The sequence below is a fragment of the Octodon degus genome, unplaced genomic scaffold (genome assembly GCF_000260255.1).
Source record: "Octodon degus isolate 3935 unplaced genomic scaffold, OctDeg1.0 scaffold00370, whole genome shotgun sequence".
Taxonomy (NCBI): Eukaryota; Metazoa; Chordata; class Mammalia; order Rodentia; family Octodontidae; genus Octodon; species Octodon degus.
Window position 1 is genome coordinate 112878 of NW_004524946.1, and position 2127 is coordinate 115004.

Below are 2127 nucleotides of genomic sequence, written 5' to 3' on the forward strand. Positions count from 1 at the left end.
TCCGATCTCCCTGTGCTTTGCTAAGCTTGTTCTAAGTAGGTGCTTTAGACCACTGAGCCATCTCACCAGCCCCTTGCAATCTATTAAAAAATAAAAAGTAATAAAAAAATAAATTCTGAGTCTTCCTCATACTCTATGGCAAAATCAATATGCTGTAATACAATGTTCATGTTTTCTTCATCTGACTCATTGTATGGTAAAAACTGGACCACACTATTAGTCATCAATCAGTCCACATACGGATTTAGTTAATTTTTTGCTTTTTAAATCATTGGTTGAATCTTCTAAAAAAGTGTATGTATATGGAGCTAGAAATTTCTCAATTTCTTTCTTAGCTTTTTACTCAGCAGATCCATTTTCGTTATGATATTAACTTGTGGAATTTCTAAAGAAATCATGGCACTCAGGATGGCCATGATGCCAGAAATCAACTTAGGACTCTACCATGAACTGAGAATTAACCAGGAACACACCACAGAATCAGAACTCCCACTGTTCTAGCTGCTGAACCAGTTGTTTCATCACAGTATACAGCTCAATCTGACCCGGATATTCACAAAAATTATTGTCATCTTCCACATGGCCAAGAGAGTTCTCTAGCCAGTCAAAATTATTGGAGAAATAACTCCATGGAAAACACCAATCCTTCAAACTGCAGAGAGTCGTCCTCCCTCACATCGTCCACTTCAGTCAGTTCCTGAGTGTCAGCCGTCGCAGGGTTGGTGAAGTGTTCTGCTGCTGGATTGAGTTTACCACCTGGTTAGAGTGGTTGAGAGCTTCACAGTGCTGGAACATGGTGGCACAGTGGGTGCTTTTCCCACTGCCCACGGGGCCCATGACAAGCTGTGCATACCAAGGCATGTTGGGTCTACAGGTTCTCAGCAGTCATACTTCCTTTTGTCTCCTCAATACCTGATATTAAGAGTTCTAATATTGATTGGTTGTGTTATTGAGGCCAAGCAAAAGAATGTGTCATTGTAAATTATCTCTTGCTCTAGGTTTACTTTCAGGGAGATAATTCCTGATGATGTTCAGAAAAGACACAGTAAGGCAAGAATTCAAATCATTCCAAGAAATAGAAAGGAGCAATTCACATAGCAACCAGATGGGAAAAGAGGCAGCGTGGACCTGGAGGGCACAGCTGCATGTGGTTGGAGGTTTCCATCACTAGAATGGTTCTCCTGGTTTTTCTCTATTTTAGTTTTTTATAGTAACTTTGATAATGCTTTTTCTGCCAGGCAAATGGTTCTGTTTTGTATGTGTATAACAATGTATTCTCCTACTGTCTTGAGATTTTGGATCATGATTCATTTGTACCTGTATAGCATAGATATACCTGTATAGCATATACATATAGTAGAAACAACCCATCTTTTTCTAATGCTAACATTGTTTTATATTTTTTTCTTTTCTTTTCTTTTTCTTTTTTTTTTTTTTTTCTGTGCAGGGTCTCACTACGTGGGTTGTAGCAATCCTCCTGCTTTCTGCCTCCCCACGGCTGGGATTACAGGCGCGCGCCACCGCGCCCGGACTCCATCGCCGGCTCAGCGCGCCCGAGGGCGGGGCCAGCACTGCACCCGGAGCCAGGTATCAAACCCTGGTCCCCGCGCTTCGTTGTGCAAGCACTTAGTCCGCTGAGCTGTACCGCCGGCCCTTGTTTTATATTTTTTAATGTTATACTGATAATTATTTTGGTTCAAGATAATGAGAGTATGGTGAACTGGCCAAGAACAAACTGACATGGTCTCCTTCACAATACCTTGAAGAAACAGATTTCATCTATGCAATGTGTACATATTCATTTATCGTGGTATAAATATAGATATTGAATGTTACATAAATTAGGTGAGTGTCACCAAGTTAACTAGCTACTATGCAGCAGCACGGCAGTACTACTTCAGCCCATTTTTAGTTCTGGAGTTTTTAACTATAATAGGATGCTAGTTTTCTAAAATCACAGAGATAACAAAACAGATTTTTGAGTTGGATTAGGATGAAAGTGAATGATTAATAGATTGTATCATCTTAGGAGGTAAAGAAACACAATAAGACAAATTCCATAAGTCCTAAATTATATTATATTATGTTGCTTAGTTTAGGAATATTCCTGACATTGTCAAAAAATAG

At 39.6% G+C, this 2127-nt stretch overlaps 1 pseudogene; it reads right to left on the minus strand.

Moving 5' to 3' along the window:
* LOC101568837 overlaps positions 1 to 861 on the minus strand; it is a 3859-nt pseudogene extending 2998 nt beyond the window's left edge.
* Positions 862 to 2127: the final 1266 nt, after the last annotated feature.